The sequence below is a fragment of the Microcebus murinus genome, chromosome 4 (assembly GCF_040939455.1).
Source record: "Microcebus murinus isolate Inina chromosome 4, M.murinus_Inina_mat1.0, whole genome shotgun sequence".
Classification (NCBI taxonomy): Eukaryota; Metazoa; Chordata; class Mammalia; order Primates; family Cheirogaleidae; genus Microcebus; species Microcebus murinus.
The window spans coordinates 36,277,212-36,297,115 of record NC_134107.1 but is presented as its reverse complement, the minus strand read 5'-3'; the positions used below and the strand labels follow the sequence as shown (position 1 = coordinate 36,297,115).

Sequence of the window (19,904 nt, the reverse complement as noted above, 5' to 3'; positions counted from 1 at the left end):
TTCTGCTTTCTCCCATCCCTAAATTTTAGTTCCTTCATCTTGATGAGTGGTTGAATTGTTTTTTTTTTTTTTCATTGCTTTCATCCATTGTATGATAGGTTTCATTTTCTACTCTCCAAGGGACTTATCAAGATTTTCTTCTTAAAGAAAAACTACCTTCTTAAGAAAAACTCTGTTTCTAACATTAATAAAATAATTTCTTTTATCTTAACACTACAATAACATGGGTAGTGAATGGCCATCCTAGGCATGGGTACCTGTTCTAGCACCCTGCCATAGTTATGACATTTCTACCATTGGAGAAACTGTTGGTTTACTAATATGTGTCACACAGTGTGTTGGATATGTAACCTGCAGTGCAATATCTCATTTAACTTTTACCCAACTCTATTATTTTGCAGACAAGAAAATTGAGGTTCGGATGTCCCTGTGAACATCTCTGATCAATGGGATTTGAATATATCTTTCTGCTGCTAGTTTTCAAGCTGTCATCCTGCACCATAGAGTTTTGAATTTGGCCAGTCTTTTATAGAACACCAGATACAAACAGAGTAAATATATTATTTTCTACAGAGCAAGAAAATAACGAAGTATTAGCTTATATTTTTAGACACTTTCAACTGTTGGGCCAGATTGTGGAGAATGGGGAAATGACAAATATCATATTTCTGTTCCAAAAAGGACAATAAACCATGTAAGTAGTTCTCCTTAGGTTAGTGTACAAAGCAGGTGTGGGGGAAAATATGAGAAACAACCTTCTGGGTTCCAGTGAGGAAACACTTCAAAAAATATCATTCGATTAAGAGACAGCCTGCATGATTCAATGAGGAGGCGGAGGTATTGCCTTGGAAAAGCGTCAGATAAAGAAATACTAAATGCCTGTAGAAGTGTCGTGGGTATGGGGGCTAAAAACAGCTTGTGGAATGGCAAACTTTCTGAAAAACATGGCAACAGCAAGTGTCCATAAATGGCAACTTCATTCTCTGTGGATGAGTGGGAAACAGCAGAGGATAATTTTTAGATTGCTTGTTTTTTTACGTTGGTGGAGTGAAGTGATGCCATTGGAAATATTAAGAAGGATGAAAATGTGTTGGTGACGAAAGCACACTTATGAAAATAGAATAGCACCAAGACGTGGTAACCTGATGGAGATCATTCGATGACTAAATAGAGAACATTGTTGATACCTGAAAAATAGTGCTGTTAGCCAATTGACCAGAATAGTCTCCATTTCCTCTGCAGCACACGGTGTAAAATAGCATTCTCCACATCAAGAGCCCTTTTGGCATTTCCTTCATTATCTTCATAGAAAAGAAAATCTCAGTTAACAAGATATCTGAATATTGGGAGAGTCTGGACAATTATATTTCTAATTATTTAATTGTGTATCTAGCTTATTAGAGCCTTCTATCTGACATACTTTGCCACTTATCTTCAGGAGACAGAGTCTGATGATCACAAAATATATTGTCTTAGGGTTCTTAGGTTAGCTTCCAGAATAGGTTTTTGCCTCAACCTGCAGTCATATCAATCTCTTTCAGCTTCTATAGCCACCTTTATTATTCCTTGAATGTTACATGGACAGAGTCTTTACCATAATCATCTTTAAGTTATACACATCTACCATAAAACCTGCTACACTGTAATTGCCCAATGAAAATCTATTGAATATACATAAAGGAGTAAAAGAGTCTTTATTAATCCAAAGAAATCATGCAGTACAGCAAGATTTTCAAGCATCCATGAGACAAACAGAAAAGGAAATTTGGACTTTTGTGAAATAAGATAAACAATTAAATAATGCTTGGCTGCATTTAATATATATTAAAATATAATAAAGATACTATCAAATTCAAGTGTAGACATCATTTTTTTGGATTTTTTTCAGTACTTGCTTGGTTCTAATGGTAAGAACCCATTGTCTTGGATTATTAGGATGGAATCAAATATTTCTGCTATTTTTCAAAAAAATAAGATAAAACAAGCAATCTTTTAGCAAAGGGAATGGCCCAGGGAAACTTTTTGAAGTCTGGGCATGTTTTGGTGGATACAGTTATTTGGGAATTTGAAATTAATATCTAATTGAGAAACATTGCAAAAGTTTTATTTTATCATGAGATCATAATCACACCTACACAACACAATAAACCCAAATGAATAGGGCCCTTTGTAAAATTTCACCACAAGCTTCTATCAAATAATGCTCATTGGATACCACCTGCTCTATGAAAGACACTCTGGAAAGCACTGGGTGAGAGTAGGGAGAAGAATACAAAAATCAGAGCCCAGAATACAGTCAAGGTGGATACTAAAACATTTCACATGTGGCTAGAATGGAATGTTGACTAAAGTAGATGCTCTAAGAGAAGATCCAAAAATTCAGTTGGAATTCAAAAGCAGAGGAAATCACATCTAATTGAAGGGATATCAGGCATGACTTTCTGGAGATTATATTCAAGTTGAGCTTCTTGGCTGGCTAATATTTTAACAGGTGAAAAGTAGGTGAAATGTCCAGATGTAAAGAACATAGTGAGTACAAATAGGCCTCAAAAGACTTCAAGGTATCCATGGAGAATAGCTTATGGTTCAGTTTGGCCAAAGTGGTTAGTTTTCAAACTTTGGTTATAGTAAAACTCCTTTTATTTCTTCTCCAAATGAAAGATTACGCTGAACTCCAAAATATAACATAAATCAAAATAACCAAGCTGCTCTAGTTGAAGGGCACGTGGGGGTGAATGTGTGTGTGTGCGCGTGTGTGCATATGTATGTATGTGATAGAGAGAAGACAACCTGAGGGGGAATGTATTAATGTCCTACGGCTGTCATAAAAAATTATCACAAACTTGGTAGCTTAAAACAAGAGAAAGTTATCCTCTCACAGTACTGGAGGCTTGACATACAAAATCAGGGTGCTGGAAGGGCGAGGCTCTCTCTGAAGCCTCTAGAGAAGAACCTTTCTTTGCTTTCTCCAGCTTCTGGTGGCCAGCAATTTTTGGTGCTCCTTGGCTTGTGGCAACATGACTCCAATCTCTGCCTCCATTTTCACATGGCGTTACTCCTGTGTCTCTCTGGGTCTCTACATCCAAATCTACATTTCCTCCTTTCATTAAGACATTAGTTATATTGGATTTGGAACCCATCCTAATCCAATACAATCCCATCTTAACAAATTATATCTGCAAAGACTCTATTTCCGAGTAAGGTCACATTTACAGGAACCTAGGGTTAGAACTCAATATCTCTTTTGGGGAGACCCAGTTCAACCCATGACAGGGGGATTTTTGAGATTCTGAGCTCCCCTCACTGCAACTTCTCCTCTCCCCTAATGTGACCATTGAGGCACCTCAGCTGAGCCTTAGAACTGCTCACCCAGGACACAGAAAACCACTGGGCTAGTGCCATCTTCCCACATTACCTGATCAGGAGAACAAACTAAGGTCTTATATACAGAACCCTGGAGCTCCACCCTAACCTACTGAGTCAGAATCTTGGAGTCTGTATTTCTATCAAGTGTCACAGGGCAGTCTTATGATTGATTCATCAAGTTCATAATAAATGCTAAGCTAGAGCAGAGATCCATTTTGAAAAACAGATTGAAAAGGCAGATTATTGAGAATCTTGATATCAGGCCGAGGAACAGTATCTTCAAGGAGAGTTTGTGGTGAATGTCTTCCTAGTGCTCATGAAATCACACTGCATTCAGGTCTGCCCCTACATTAATACATGGGACAAGTCCCAAGAACAAGTTTACAGGGGTTCCTCCTCACCAGGGAGGCAGCTCTGGTGTCTTTGGGTTCCAAGGCTCCCCATCCTATGGGAGGGCTCCAGGTCACAGGGGTGAGGGCAGCCCGTGTGCAGGGTGACCTGCAAGGCAGTGGGCCCGGGCAGGCCCTGCAGGCAAGGTTGCTGCAGGCCTCCTTTTGCTGGCTGAGGAAGAGATGCCTGCCACAGCAGCTGCCTTGTGTTTCCTCATTAGGGCTGCCTCCACCTTGAGCACACGTGTGGGAGCGAGCGAGGGAAGCCAGCCTAGGAGGAGAGTTGCCGGGCCTAATGGGCGGATGGGCCGCAGGGGAGGGAAGGCATGCTGTCGGTGACTCAGAGTCAGCAAGAGGTGGATTTCGCCAGCAGGAAGTTGGATTCAGGAGGCACTGCCGGGTACTTTTCCATTCTTCCCTCCCCACCACCAGACCTCTCCCCACACCCCTCCCCACCTTGATCCTGTGGTTCAGGATGCCAAAATGTGCAGGCCAAACCCAGCTTGTTTCCTAGAGCTGCACAAACTGTTTGGACTGACTTGAGCTGGTCAAAATAAAACAACCAAAGAACCTGTCAAAATCCAATGAATAATGTACAACCCTGCTTTAGTGCAGGTGGTTGTTTTGACTGATGGATTAGACCAGGTGTTTGTGACCAACAACCACTCACTATTTCCTACCATCAGTAATAACCTGCTCCAATCAGGAAAAGGGAAATAAAAATGTATGAGTGATGCTCTTTAAAAATATAAGTCGTGTCACCAAAATCTCACAGCAAATCTTGGAGGACGCTATCCCATATTATAGATGAGGGAGCAGAGGCTTGGGGAACTCTCCCTTTCTCCTATACAGTCAGTAAGTTGCAGAGCTGTAATTTATATCCCACTCTGTCTGACTCTAAAGCTCACAAATGCCCAAATCATCCAGGCTCCCTCCCAAACAGGTCCTTCACAGCACTGACTCTGCTGTGCCTCCTCCTGTACCCATCTAAGCTCAGATTCTTTTTTCTCACTTATAATGGCTTCTCCTTTCTTCTTCACCTCTCTCTGTTTTAGCTGCTCTCCAGAGCTCTGCAGTAAGTGAGCAGACTTAACGTCTGGAATCAGGTGGTGAAAATTCTATTGTCACCCTGGTAGTGGGAATCGAACAAGTTGTTTAATTTCTCTGTCTTTCTTATTAATATGGAGGCAATAATAATAATAATTACTTTTAAGGTAGTTATGAGTAGTATGTAAAAGAACATATGAAATATGCTTTCATATAGGTAGCATTTCATGTGCTATGATTACCCACATCTAACTGTCTCTTGAAGGTTCTTTCTCTATTAACTTCTGGTCTGTTTGATAAGCAATGTTTTGTATTCACTGCCTGAATGACTTCCTATAGTAGCTACATACTTGTTTTCTGTTTGTTTCATGTGCATCAACTTTGTATTCTGGAAGAGAATTTAAAGTACTTATGGGCATTAGTCATTGCTTATGTTTGGGGTTTTTTCTACATCTTATGCCGGCCACTCGTTTAAATACTCGATAACTATAGATTGAAGGTCTTTTATCAAAGCCAAAACAATTAAACTGTTTTCAATATGTAGACCCAACCTCTACCTAATGGATTATTATTGTTAATTTGACAGTATCTCAGATATGAAAAAATTGAGTGCTTCCTGCATATCTCTCCTTTCTGTCCCATTCCTCTTTTCCCTTTCTCTTTTTCATAAGTGTTTCTTAGGTATCTTCTGAGTTATTAACACTAGGTAAACTGCTGTCTTGGATACTGTCAGCCATATCTACAGGGAATAGATAGGAGAAATGATGGTACCCAGTGGCCTGAATATTCTACCAGGACTTCCAATAATCACGACTAATTCCACAATTCCCATGGAAGATATAGGACAAAGAAAGAGACAAAAGTCACACTTAATTATTTTTTTGTTTTTGTTTGTTTTTCCCTTAAATTGCCCTGCAGTATCCCTAGCTGAGCTATAATAATTTCAGTTGCAAGGAATCCTTTGGAATCACCAGTTACTCAAAGCGTGGTCCTCAGATCACCTCCATAAGAATCACATCAGGAAGATGCCATAAATCACATTAACCACAGCAGTCCAAAAGGAATACTGTGAGGGAAATATTCCTGAAAGGTGCTACCAAAAGGTCAAGGAAAGAAACAATGCCTTGGAACAAATCTTTTAAAATTAGTCTCTATGCTGTAGCTTTATTTTTATATTTTGAAGTATTAAATAATACATGTGCATATTTTGAAATAGCAAAAAGTACATATATAGGTATGTATGTATATAAACAGCAGCCCCTTGTGTACCTCTTCCTATTCTCCAGATTTACTTCTCAGAGGGATTTATTTCAACTCTCCTATCTGTTTGTTTTGGTATTTACGTCCAAATTTCTAAACAACATGCTTATACTGCTGCTTCTTAGCTTGTTAACTTTAGACATTAGCTGTCTGTGTTTGAGTAAATAAAGATTTATCTTTTTGATAGCTCCCCTTCCCTTTCTTTCTGGAGATTTATGTTTTTTAGTTCTGGGACATTTTCTTATATACATTCTCTGATGAATTGATTGCTTCTGTATTTTTTAAATTTCCTGCTACTCACAATAGGGAGATATTAAACCTCCTCATCAACCTCTGCTTCACTTTTCCTGTTTATTTTTCTTCCTCCTTTACTATGTTCTCTTTGTTCTTTTGTAAACTTTCCAAGAGATTCCTTGACTCTTTCTTCTAAACCTCCTATTAAATGCTTTATTTTGGCTATTGTTAATTACCAAGAGTTCTTTCTTTTTCTCTACTTGTTCCTTTATTTTCATGGCATCCTCTCCTTGTTTGATGGAGGCAAAATTTTCAGTATCTTTTCTTAATTGTGAAGATATTAAGTATAGACTTGTTTGTTTCTTTTTTGTTTGCCTGTTTAAATCTTTCTCTTTCATGTTGGAAGCTTTCCTAAAATGCCTGCTAATCCTTAGTTGTCAATTCACATTCCATTGTGAGGCACCAAGAGACCAATTCAAAGTTCTGTGTCTAAGAATGATCAGTAGACTACTATTAAATGGTTGACTGGTGAGTAACACCTTTTGATAGGAAGATCCACCAAATGTCATGGATTTTCTGGGAGTTATTCAGTTTTCCAAAAGAAAAGACTCAAGTAGAATTTTGCTTGGAAAATAGGTCTTATAGAGTCTTATAGGCCATTGCAAAAAGTTTAATTTTAACCTAAATGTTGGCAGCCCCACAAAGGTTTTATGTAGGAGAGTGATAGGATATGATTTATATTTTTAAGCGACAATTATAACCGTGGTATATCGGACAAGTAGGAGATCAAGGATATCACTTATACCAGCCACAGTCCAAATGTGATTCAGTGCTCCATTCCTTACCACTGGGGCCTGAATATTCCCGAGGAATCAATTTTGTCCTTTGCAAAGAGATTCAAGTTTCTCCAATACAACAAAAAAATTAAAAACACAAAGCAAAATAGCAACAACAAAAAACCATGAACCTCTCCAAGTAAAGAGTCCAGTAGATAAGGAGTTATCATTTGGAATCTTTAGACCACTTAGATTTCAGCAGGTTTTGGGGTTTGTTGAATTTGTTTTTAATATTTGATACTTGGAACAGCCTAATAGAAAACTATCTACCTCCAAGCTGCAGAGGCTAACTTAAATGCTAAGTGTATTTAATTCTGTCTGGAATTATATAAACTAACTTTTTCCATTCATTCATTCATTCATTCATTCAACAAATAGGTTTTGTAGAGATTACATTCTAGTTATCACACTGGTTAGTTCAATGTTATGGCTAGAAGTTCTATATGTCTTTGGTTAATTTAAAACAAAAGAAAATAAATTCAGCAGTACCTAATAAGGTTAGGTAATTTGTAGCTCATTAGTTTATGCAGACAAATGTTTCAAAACAAGGTTTTCATGAAGGAAAACCATGATTAAAAATAGTCCTTGAGAAGTGGTGGAGGATAATGTTTAAGATGACGGAGTGTCTGAGTTCAAAGCCTGGTACTTCCACTTAGTAGCTGAGTGCCCTTGGGGAAATAACTTAATATCCTGGAGTCTTAGTTCATGCTTCTGCAGAATAAGAACAATAAAAATAGACCCTACTTCACGAGATTGTTATGAGTACTTGGGTGAAATTATTAGTATTACTTTGAGGATAAAATACTTGAAAACTCACTATTTTAGATGATATGGTTTGAGTGGGTGTCTAGATGGGGCAACCAGACAGGGACTTCTAAAACAACTGGAAAACAAAATAAGTCTGAATTAAAGGAGTCCACACTGCCAGTACTGAGAAAGCAGAAGAAAGAACTAAGATATGCTCAGTTGGTTATGGGCTCATGAGGGGAAAAATTCCAAAGAGGTTGAGTCTTAGATTTAGTCTTCACAGGGTAGAACTTTAGAGTAGAAGTGAATATAGAAATCATTCAGTCCAACATTTTTCCTGTAGCCTTTCGCATTCCTCACCTAGTGAGGAAGTAAGACAAGGAAGGGAAGGAAGACAATATAAGATTGATTAATGAGAAAATTACTGCTGTGGGCAATTGCTGCTCAATGCTGTAGGAGATGTCAGAAGACCAGGTGGAATTGTAGGACCAGATCTGTTATGTTTGGGGACCAGGAAGATGAGATATTTTTCTGCTCATATTTGTCAAGGGGTGCTTGTGTTGTTGGGGATTTACTGTCCAACAGTTCCATCCTATCTCATGTGTGGGTAATGCATACAAGTTCATTGAGAGAAAGCTCTCAGACAAAATCATGAGAGCTTGCAGATAGGTGCTATTGGTGCTACCAGGAACCACAAATGTAGTAGGTATATGGGAAGGGGCCCAAAAGCATTTGCTACAGATCCTCCCTTTCACTTCTGAGATCTGCTAGTGCTCCATATGAAGTTTATTTCTGCTCCATTACTTATTTTTGAATGTGGTGGGTGGTAAAATTTTCTTAAAAAATAATAAAGAGGATTAGTGGCATAAGCTACAGTACCCACTGCTGTGGATGGTCCTAGAGCTATTACTGATATTTATCATCTCCTTCCTCTAACATCCACCTAGATTCTCCTCATCCTCAGCCAACATTCTGCTTTTCTAGGTTGTTTGCCTTATAGGATAGGACCACTTCATTGCTGAGTGGTTCTAGTTCCTTATTACTAGCCCTTGTTAGTCTGTAGTTACTGGAATAAATGGTTCAGGTGTACCAACAGTTTGGAAGTACCAAGAGGTTTTCCAGTGAATCCCCTGAGTTCCATACATACTCTTTACTACTCCAACTATGTAGCAATAATCTTATCTTCTCATAATGACTAGGGTTAGTTACTGCTGAAAAAATAGAAACTTCCAATTGTCCCTGTCAATAGAGAGCCCCAAATGATCAGGCAGCAGGTGTACCTTTAGGGTTATAAAAACCTAGTTATGTCTGCTAGCAGAAGTGTCTCCCAACCCTGGACACCAGGGGAACTTAAAATTGTGGAAATAAGAAGCAAATGTTCCTCTTGTCTATTGCCAGCAGTAATTGTTCCACCCATGTGGTCCCAAATTCTTGCCTTCTGTTAGAAATATAGCATCATGTTGTGGCCATTGTTTACAAGCATATCAAAGAGCAATACCCCAATCCTATAAGTTTAATCCCCAAACTGGCATATTACTTATACCTTTAGAGGCTATTCCAATATTCTATCAGGTCAGAAGCTTCCAGATGATGCAAGATATGGTAGGAAAAGTTGATATCATCACATGTCCATTTCACGTGTACTTTGTCTTAAAGTGAGTCTTTTGTATGAATAGTACATAGGATCTTAGATCAGTAAATAGACATTCCCTGGGCCATCAAATAGTGATGATGATCAAGGCATTGCAGGCAAAGAAGGAAAATCCATATCCAGAATGGTATCAGTTTTAGTTAGGATAAATCACTGCTCTTTTTAGAGTGAAGTCCGATGTAATTGACTTACCAGCAAATGGCTGGTTACTTTCCTTGAGAGACGGTACTGAGCAAGGGCTCAGTGTTGGTATCTAAAACCAAAAGGTTGAATATTCAGCAGTGGGAATGAGTCCATCAGCCTCAGTGAGTGGGACACCATGTTGTGTTCATGCATAGCCTCTATCCTTGTCACTGACACTGCCTAAAATCCCACTGGGATGATGTGGAGGGGCTAGGTAGATGCTGCACGTACGGTGAGTTTGCAATGTAGTTGAGAACATTGAGCAAGGAAAATCAAGCTTACTCTTTGTCTGGTAGTAGACATAGCCTCATTTCTTTTACTTGATGTAATTATTTTGCAAGTCATCTATGTTGTTGTGTGTGTACCCATAGTGTATTCCTTTTTATTGCTGAGTATAGTCCATTATAAAGATATACCATGCTTTATTTATCCATACTTACTGATGAACATATAGGCTGTTTGTAGTTTTTGGATCTCACAAATAGAACTGCTCTGAAAATGCACATGCAAGACTCTACATGGGCATATGCTTTCTTTTCTCTTGGAGAAGCACCTAGGAGAGTATAGTTGCATGACATGATAGGTGTGTGTTAAATTTTAAGAAACTGACAGTTATTTTCTAAAATTGTTGTTCCATGAGTATTTCACGTTTCATCACATCTTCTCCAGCATTTGCTATGGTCAGTCTTTTTAATTTTAGCTATTTCAGTAAGTGGGTAGTGGTATCGCATTGTGGTTTTAATTTGCATTTGCATTTCCTAATGACTAATGACGTTGATCATCTTTTCACATGCTTATTTGCCATCTGTGTATATTCTTCCAGTAAAGCATCTGTTCAAATATTTTGTGCATTTGTATCAGTTTGAGAGTTATTATCAAGTTTTGAGAATTATATTTTTGTTTTTATATTTTTGCTATATAAACCAAGCTTTATTCTTGTTAGCAGCCCATCTACCTTGCCTCTGAACATTTGTCAATTAGCAATCGCCTCAGATCCCTATGGCCTAAGGCTTATGGTTGCCGTCTGGGTCTTGTTTCCTATTCAATAAGTCTCTGCTTGGGCGGTGCTGTGACTTGGTCCTATACATCCTATATGTCTAGAGTCAGTGCTGCCAAAAAGAATTTTCTATGGTGATTGAAAGTTTTATGTATTTGACATTATTGCCCTGTTTTATTTGGGGGGAAAACTCACTAAGATCATGTTTATCTTTGCTGCCTTTCCACCTTCCTTAAATCTATAAAACACAGGGGCATAAATCTTTATGATAAAAACTACTTTAAAATTTAGTGAGTGCATATAAAATACTTGAAAAGTATAAGGGTTCTTTTAACTGTACATAGTAAGAGGCACAAATATGCTAAAAGTTAATCTAATGATAAACCTTATAATTAGTCAAATATATTTCTCACACTTCTCAAAGTGATGAGGGGAGATAAGGGCAGATCCTGAAGAGAACAAGATCATCTAGCAATAGGTCTGTCTCAAATGAGGGGCTTTGCAGCACTTCTAGGCCATGGACGGCTACTCTGCTCTATCCATGGGGATGCAGTTTCTGTCTTGAGTGTTCTCAAGTAGGTCCCTCAAATATTCTCATCCCTGTTCACGATTCCACTCCTTCCTTTTTATGGCTCTGACTATCACATAAGAAACTTGCCTGAGCTCCAAATTTGTAACTCTGTCATTCTTCCAATCAAATCTTCGGTGTTGTCTTTAACATAGTCTGCCTTCAAGCTGCAGGAAATTAAGTCTTTTTACACACTGCCATGGAGACCCTCTACCTTTCACATCATGCCCTGAGTTGGTAGTTGGCTGATCTGTCCTTGCACTTTCAAGTTTTCTGTTGCCATTAAAACAAGACAGACAACTTCCTCATCTTTATATAAATTTACTAGTATCTCCATATCTTTGAAGTACTAGAACTATTGCATAAGCCTTCCACCTGCATTCCATCCCAACCTTCAGAAGATGAACGTTTTAGTAATTGTGATATAAAACATGCTGTACACATACCAAATATATTACTTGTGCTGAATTCTTTAGGGGAAGCCCAAAGTAAGACAAGGATTTCAGCACAAGCAATTTATATATTTGGAAGTGATCCCAGGAAATGTTAGGTAAGTAGGGAAGTAAGACAGGGAGGGGAAGAAAGCTACTATGTGTGCATATGAGCATACCAGGAACTGTAGGGCACTATGTAGAAATTGTCTCAGAAGCTAAGTGTGTTGAGCATTTATCAACCACCTACCTTCCATCATTGGTGTGTGTCTGCCTTTAACACCTCAGTACTTCAGTCGACCCTCTGAATGGGAAGAACATGCTCTTGAGATGGGAGACAGCACTCAGGAGAACAGTCGCAGGTGCTAGCAGAAGAAGTAGCATAGTCTGTACATAGCGTAGCATGTACGAGAACAGTGAGTGCTGAGTGGCTATGATCAGAGGCCTGGCAGCATAAGGTGCAATGTTCTGGCCCCTGTCTTTTGTTCATTCTTAGCTCTCACAATTCATCAGCAACCTTGGTTCTCTTGAAAATTTGCAGCTTCCCTCAAGAAAATCCTTGTTTTCTTACCTTGATAACGACGTTGCTCATGCTGTGCCTTTTGCCTGGACTATCCTCCAACCCCTGAGCCCCACCCCACTTCCCTAGTGAACTCAACTCTTCCTTCAAATTTTAGTTCAGCTGCCACTTCCTTTTGGATGCTTTCCCAGCCTGCCTTGGGCAGAACTGTGTCGTCCTCTAAGCCCACTTAATACCCTGTACATATTTCTGGAATAGCGCGTATTGTGCTGCCCTTGTTATGCTGCTTTTTTGTCTGTCTCCCCCAAGGAACTTGGAGCAACTTAAGGGAAGGATTTCTCTTGTTCATCTTTATTTCTTAAGAAAATAACATGGGGCCTGGCATTGTGTAAAGAATCAAAGGCTGTAGAATAAATAAGCAAACGACTGTCATATACTATAGCTCGGTTCTTTTTCAAGGTCTCATAGCCAGTCAGTAGCAACACTGGGAGTAGAATTAATGTCAGTCCTGGGGGAAGTGGCTTTTTTTTCCCTTATAAACTAGAAGGCAAAAAAAACCCCACAGACATAAATGTCATGGATGGCATGCTGAAATAATGTTATTTTATTTACTTTGTGTAAGAGACCATGTGGTTGTCCTGCTGACCTGGAAAACTTTGGTTTCAGGGCCATTTTGGGGGTGGGTGTCGGGGCATCGAGGAAGCTGTGCAGTGGCTTGTCTGTTTTGAAGTCTGGGCCGAAACCTGGTTGAATGGGTTGCATTAAGAGAATGAGTTGTTGACTTTTCAGAACTTTCATTTGCACTTCATTGTTTGAAAGTCCCTTTTAGTTCTTTTATGGATGTGGTTGTCTCATTGGCAGAAACTCAAAGTGACTAGTTTTATTTCTTTTCACGCAAATGCCTTATTTATTACCTTTGCCGTCACCCCAAATAATGACCTTGATAGATGCTCATTTGGGGCTCCCCCCAAAATTTGCCATTGTTAAAAAACCACTGTATTTCCTTCCATGTGACTGCTCATTCTTTGAGGTCAGCCACCAGCTAAAGTGAGTTTTGTACTGGCTCTGAGTTTCCTATAAGGCCCCTTCAGGGGCCTGATTCAAAATAAAACACTGATTTTCTGCTTAGTGGCCCTAAGATTTGAGTGGAGAGCTGGACTTGAGGTTGAGGATTTATCAAGGCAGACCTGCTAGGGGGCTGCCAAGGGCCTGCAGGATGGACACCTAACTTAGCCCAGTGGCTGCACCCCAGGGGCTGACCCTCGGCTTTACTGCTGTGGTCACTGGCTTGTCAGCTCACAGAGGCAGGCCCCGTCTCACAGGAGGGTCGCACAGAAGCTGAGTTTAAAGAGATTGACAGGTAACATAGAATATGCATTTACTTCTTTATATTGACTCACATATCCCTCATGTTCATTCGAAAGCACATGTCACCATCTCTCTTTGTCAAATTCTAGAAAGCCAAATTCTAATCAGTGAAGAGTTTGGTGAGCATGGAATCAGAGAAAGGGGAGTTTGCTGTGTGATTTAAATGCTTTATGGCGTTTTGCTGATACCTCTGATCCACTATCCAATAGGTAGCCAGGAGGACATTTTAAAAATGCAAATCTGAACATGTCCTCACTCAGTTAAAAACCATCAGTGGTTTTGAATTGCCCTTGGAATAAAAGGGGAAAAAACAACTTGTTCCATAAAGTCCGACAGGATTTTGCCTCACCTTCCCTCCAGCTTCATGGCCTGCTTTTACTCTTCAAGGTGTGATCTGCTCTTCTCTTCCTGCAGTGACCCTAGTTAACTCCGACTACTCTTTAAAAAATTAAGTAATACCTACTCTCCGATGCCTGTAGTTTTTATTCATATTTTTAATAAACACATGCCAGTGTCTACCATGGGTGCTAAGGATATAACATCACAGCGAACAAAACAAAGTCCCTGTTCTCCTGGAGCTTACATTCTGTCCTGTGAAGGGAGACACAGGACAGAGTACAACCACTAAAAGAAAATACCATATGATATATGTACATATACATATACCTGGACTATCTGAGAGTAATAAACGTGGTGGAGAAAATGTAAGTGACACAAGGGAGCTGGAGGAGGCAGTTGCTGTTTTATATACCATATTATCAGGGAAGATCTCAGGAGGGAATGATGTTTGAGCAGTGGCCTGCAGGAAGTGAGGAGAGAGCCTTAAGGATGTCTGGGGAAAAAAGATTCGAGACGGGAGGAACAACAAGTACAAAGACCCTGAGATAAGGTCGTGCTTTACCTATTGCTTTATAGCATTTACCACATGCGTTACTTATAGCGATGTTATATTTATATGGACCATTATTTTATGAATGCCTGGCCCACCGCCCCGCACTAAATTTCCAAGCTTCCTGAAAGTAGAGACCGTGTCAATTTTTCTCACCATGGTATTCCCAGACTCCGTAGCTGAGAGCTGATGCAGAATACACAATTTATACAGATTTATGGAAGAGAAAGGGAAGATGAGAGAGAAACAGAGTGGAGGGAGGGAGATGGGAGACAGGAAAAGAGGAAGTGAGGGGAGAGGAAGGAGAGAGGGTAGAAGCAAGGAAGAAGTCCCCTAAGAGATAAGTTAAACCCCTTGTACTGAGCGTCCTGCCCACTGGTTTGGGTGCAGAAGGGCATCGGCAATGTTATCTCCTCATGTCTTCCTCTCCACCCCATGCTTGTGTTGTTGAGCAGCCTTTCTGTCATCAGACACATTTTTCCCCTTTAAATGTGCTGATAATTTCATCTGAGTTAGTGTTAAGTCTCATAGGCCTGGAAGAGATCTTCTGAATCTTTAACGTGACTTTTCATATTTTTACTCTGATTCATTTCTGTTAATTTTATAGTTGAATTCTCAGGAGGCATCCACTTTCCTTGTACCAAACTCTCACGGACACCGTACTTTTGCCCTCATCATTCCCTCACGTGCATCCTTCCTAATTTCTGTTGATCTCCATTATCCACCCATGCAGGCCCAAGGAACAGGCTAGGAGACTATCCAGCCAGATGCCTCTTTTCTGGGACCGTTTAAATTCCCCAGCTTTACTGCCTATGTTTTGAAGCTCTCATAATTCTGTGCCAAGATTGGAATGGACACTATCTTATCTGAAACAGGATTCTCAAAAGGTTTGGCTTTTTATCAAGTAAGGTGGGTCAGACCACAAAGACTGGTCTGGATTTTAGGATGGGTAAAATCAACCACATGCCTGCAGTTTAATGTTGCCTTTGCTTGGGTTTACTTCTAGCACACCTTCCCTGCACAGGATATGCCCAACATCAAGGGCGTAAATGTGCAGAAAGGGTTTTGCACTTGCTGAGAGTTCAGATCTTTCAAGACCTCCTGGTTCAGATCTTTTAAGACCTCTCCCACCGGCCAGATGATGTGGGAATCTCCTGGGCAAGTCCAATCTCTGTACCAAGAGAATTTGGGATGACTTTAGGTCCCTTCTAAGCAATGTCCTGGGCATTTGGATTTTAGGGCAGAAAACTTAAAGGGCAGCTTTGGTGCATAAGTTCAGAGCCTGTGAGACATTCAGAAATCATGTCCTCAATTTTATAGGCCAGGAATCAGTAAACTTTATAGAAAATGAACCAGATAGTAAATAATTTAGGCTTTGAGGGCCATATGATCTCTATGACTACTAATGAACTCTGATATTATAGCATAAAAGCAACCATAGACAGTACGTAAATAAATGGGTGTACTTGTATTCCTATAAAATTTTATTTATAGAAACTGGTGGCCTGGGTTTGGCCCATGAGCAGTAGATTGCTGATCCCTGTTATAGGCCATAAAAGTCCTACTTTGTCATTGTGATTGAACTAGACGTTTGAGCCCCCTCTGTGAGCCAGCATGGTGGGAAAAGTTGATTGTAGTTATCATTGCACACATTTCACAATATATGGTCTTTTCTCCCAAGGATTCATTATCTAGTATGTCTAATGAAAAATCTGTAATGACAGATAGGAATTACTTCAACAAAATGAAAGATGTAGCACTTTGCTATTCAAAGTGTGGTCCATGCCATTTAGGAGCTAGTTAAAAATGTAGGATTTCAAGACCTACCCCCTGATCCACTGAATCAGAATTTTCATGTCAACAGGCTCCCCAGATGACTCATATTTGCATCAAAATTGGAGAAGCACTGTTCCAGCACTCAGCAATGAATGCAGTGTCTCACAAGCAGCACCATGCCGCAAAACCTAAAAGATGCAGTGCAGATTTTCAACAATTGCCTAAAACAACTGTAGTAATAGCTTTCAAATTTTGTTAAAGAGACTCCTATGGTGAATTTGTGTTATGTGAATAACCATCCATTTGCTTACCAGTTTGGCAAATGATTGATTTTCACGCTGTTTCTTGAAGAGTCTGGCACATTCCTGCCTCTGCAAGTTGGCTTTCTCAGTTTCCTTAGCCTCGAATGAACTCACACTAACTGACCTCTTTCACTAACTAATTCTCTTGGATCCCCTGGGGCTCAGCTCAAGTCCCTTTCCCTTTGACATGTTTGCTACCTTTTCTGAACTCCGGTTGTCTGGTAAACTGGCCCTTTGCTGAATACAAGTTATAGACTGCAATAATCTCTCTGAAAGTGGAGACCTACATCTTGATTGTCCTGGAATCCCTAAGGGGGGGTTATAACATCTTTCCTTGAATGTGGTACATCGATTCCCATATCACAGGAGAGTGGGTCTACTCATACTTTGCAAATAAACAGAGGCCAAATTCTTTGTCAGAAACAACAGACATCTCACTACAACTTAAGTAACCTACATCTCGATCCTGTTTAAACTAGATAGGGACTAATAGCAGTAGTGGTACTTACCACTAACCCAAGGAGCTCTGGGATAACATTGAAAATTATGAATCAGTTGTAGACATAATAGGACATAGATAGGTACATATGACATAGGATCCATGGAGAAGCTCATATTTTCCAGCACCTGATCCAATCTACCAAATGTCATTTGGTTGAGGGTAAAGTGAAGATCTACCACTGATACTCTGGTGTTGTCAGGTCGGGAGAAGCTGGTTCTTATAGGAAGCCTTACTTGTGTCCATTTAGTAGATTCCTCTATCATGAGCCTTTGCATGAATGAATAAACCAGACTTGATTATTCACTCATCTGTTGATTGACTCTTGCTATCTTAATCACAAACAGTACTGTGCTTAATGTTAGAAATATATGAAGGACATATAAAGAAGTACACATTGTAATCCCTGACCTTTCAATCCAGTTTGGGAGGAAAGTCTAGGCCTGCTTCCGTAGTTAAATAAAGTACTTGGCAACTCAGAGCACTTTGTGGCAAAGTGATAAATACTTAGTACCAATGGACATATGGTCAGTAAGTGCAATGGTAGTTGATAGCAGAGCCAGGGGGATTACAAGAGACTGAAGAGTTAGGGAAGGTTTAATTGAGGTGGTAGGTTTAGGGTAGGCACCCAGCAAAGTGCTCTTTCCAGGACAGACTTTCATGGAAATGCTGTTGCTCAGATCTGGATGACATTAATTCCCAAAATACCCCACCTTGCACCCCCCCATGTTTTCTTCTTGTAGTGAGTGGCCAGGAAAAGTCCACCCCTCTCTCTTTCCTAGAAGCTGCGTTGCAACACTGGCTGGGGTTGGTCGATTAGTTTTCCTTCCTCCTCCCCATCATACAACAAATGTGGCCACTTAGCAGTCTGGATAACAGATAATGTGGTGGAAAATCCCCCTTTTCTTGTCAGAACACAGTCCATTCACTCAGTGCCAAGTTGTCTTTCCTCTAGGCTCCCTGAGGAGGCCATGAAATAAACTCCACAGCAGCCTGGGCCTACCTGAAAGCGAAAGTGGATTCTTGCTGCAGGAAAAGAGCAAAGAGCTGCATATGCCGCATCATCTGTTCCTGCTTATTTTTTCCCTCTGCTGCAATGAGACCTGTTCTCAGCTCTGGGGGAGGCAGCAGCTAAGGTTGACTCCCATCTTTAGGCGAAAATATTTATCAACTTTCACATAGAACATTTTTTCAAGTTACTGTACACTTACTATGCAGTCGGCAGATACTTATCAGGCATTGATTTTGTGCCAATCCCTGTGTCAGATGCTGGGGATATGACACTGAATAAAACACAGTTTCTGTCTTCTTGGGATTTTTGGTATAGGCAGGAAAAAGACAAATTAAGCCAGGCAAGTATAGTTCAGTGTTAAGCGCTATGAAAGAGGTATGTACAAAATTATTATGCACCACCCTGGAGGGGTATACCTTACCCAACTTGGATAAGGTGCAACAGGGAAAGCTTCCAGATACACTAATGCCTAATCAGAGTTTTAAGAACAAGTAGGAGAGCCAGGTGCAGTAGTGTGTGCATATAATCCCAGCTACTGGGGAGGCTGAGGTCCAGGAATTTGAGACCAACCTGGGCAACATAGTGACCATAGTGAGAGCCCATCTCAAAAAAAAAAAAAAAAGATAAGTAGGAGACAGTAGGTGGAGTTAAATGGGGTAAGGAAAGGCAGCTGGGAGATCATTCCAAGACAAGAGAACAGCATGGACAAAAGTAGGAGATGAGAGAGGTGATAGTGCATTTAGGAAATTGATTGTAGTTTAGTATGGCTGGGGAGAAGAGTACAGGTGAGGTAAATAGTAATAAAGATAGAGAAGTAAGCAGAAATCTCTTATCTGTTGTAAGTTTCAAATGTTATACTATAGGCAACAGGGAGATACGGAAGGATTGAAAGGAAGGCAGTAATATGATATTATGCATTTTAGGAAAATCATCTGGGGAACAGTGTAGAGACTTGGTTGAAGAGGGGTAAGGGTAGGACAGGAAGTTGAGGCAAAAGATATGCAACTGCTAGAGTTGTTTGTGGCAAAGTGGCCGACACTACACTCACTACCAATGAATGCCAGTTGATAGGAGAGAGAGAGAAAGATCCCTGTAGACCGAAAGAGTCAGGGAAAGTTTTACATAGGTGGTGGTTTCTGGGTAGTAATATCATCCTGTTATTCATTTTATAAAAATTATCTTCATTATAGTATAAACCCACAGCAGTTCCCGACCTTTTTGGCACCTGGGATCATTTTCATGGAAGACAATTTTTCCACTGACCTAGGAGGGGAGGGATGATATTGGAATGATTCAAGGGTATTATATTTGTTGTGCACTTTATTTCTATTATTATTACATTGTAATATAAATGAAATAATTATACAACTCACCATAGGTTGGGGACCCCTGGTTTAGAGGTAGGCTTGGAGAGGGAAAAGAAGGTTGAGGCAAAAATGCAGTAAGCAATGATGATAGCATCTCTTGTCAGTGGATATGAGGAAAGTGGACAAATTTAGGAGAAATTAAGGGATGCAATGGACTGCATTAAATGACTGGGTAAGAGAGAGTCCATGAGGGTGTAAGTTTCTGTTGCAAATGCCAGAAACTCTACTCAACCTGGCTTAAGCAAAAAAGGAATATTTTGACTCAAGTAACTGAACAATCTCCAGGTGTAACCTTCTTTAGGTTCTCATGTTCTCAGGGACCATCTTTTCACTGTTTCCTGTAGGTCGGCTCCTTTCTTGGGCTCAGTGTGATGCCCCTAGGAACCTTGGGCTGACGTTAGGCTAGCGGACAGTCTCATGAAAGACAGATTCCACTTCTCCAATGGGTCAAAGAACAGTCAC

The 19,904-nt window shown here is 40.0% G+C and overlaps 1 long non-coding RNA gene across 1 annotated transcript in view; it reads left to right on the top strand.

The window, feature by feature from the left end:
- LOC105867790 (uncharacterized) overlaps nucleotides 1–4,323 on the top strand; it is a 126,509-nt gene extending 122,186 nt beyond the window's left edge. The window contains exon 5 of the long non-coding RNA XR_012918952.1: nucleotides 402–4,323. This is a non-coding gene — a long non-coding RNA (uncharacterized LOC105867790). The remainder of the gene's footprint in view (nucleotides 1–401) is intronic.
- The last annotated feature ends 15,581 nt before the right edge of the window (nucleotides 4,324–19,904 follow it).